Raw genomic sequence first — 768 nt, 5'->3', positions numbered from 1 at the left:
TAACTAGACCTCATCATTGCAAGTTTGGATTGTTTAGGACGCACTCAAAAGGAAAATTGTGTTTTAAAGAAATTATTTTGCCTTTTTTTTCCCTCATCATGGAGGACATGTATAACGAAATGTGTGCCTAAGATTTTATTTTTGAGTGTTTGTTTATTTAAATCATTGTGAATGAGCAGCAGAAGTAAAAATGCAGTGGGAAAGAGCTTGTAAATGTGACGTAGAAGCTACTACGGCAAGCCGCAAGGTTCCTTCTCCACTCTATTCTAAAGCATCCACTTGTAGATCCTTCGTTTTGGCAACTGGGCTAAAACTTTATGGCTGAATAGCTCCAATATTGCTTTCTATTTTTCTTGCACCGCTAATGTTAGCTTGGGGTTGTGAGGTGCTGTAAGCTAGTAGGAGAGAGTGTAAATCACTCGTGTCAAGGTCAAGGTCCGGATAATTCTATCCCTCCGGATCATTTTATTTTATTGTTATCTTGCGCTTATTTCTTATTTGTATAATTTTGTCAATAAAATTTATATGGAGAGTAAACTATTGAAAGTTCTTTAAGGTTTAAGTTGATTTAAATAATATTCCCGCCTTTTTATTATTCATAATTATTTTAAAAGTTACAGTTTTAAAGTTTAAAAATTGACATTCTACTAGCTTTTTGGACTATTTTGGCACTTGCTAAGATCTTTTAGGCTGTTTTGGAGTTTAGCTAATATTTCAGCTGCATGCTAGCTGTTTTGGCTAATTTAGGCTTTTTTTTTATTTTTTTTT

This window comes from Oryzias melastigma, linkage group LG2 (genome assembly GCF_002922805.2).
Source record: "Oryzias melastigma strain HK-1 linkage group LG2, ASM292280v2, whole genome shotgun sequence".
Lineage (NCBI taxonomy): Eukaryota > Metazoa > Chordata > Actinopteri > Beloniformes > Adrianichthyidae > Oryzias > Oryzias melastigma.
This window is presented reverse-complemented; position numbering follows the sequence as displayed.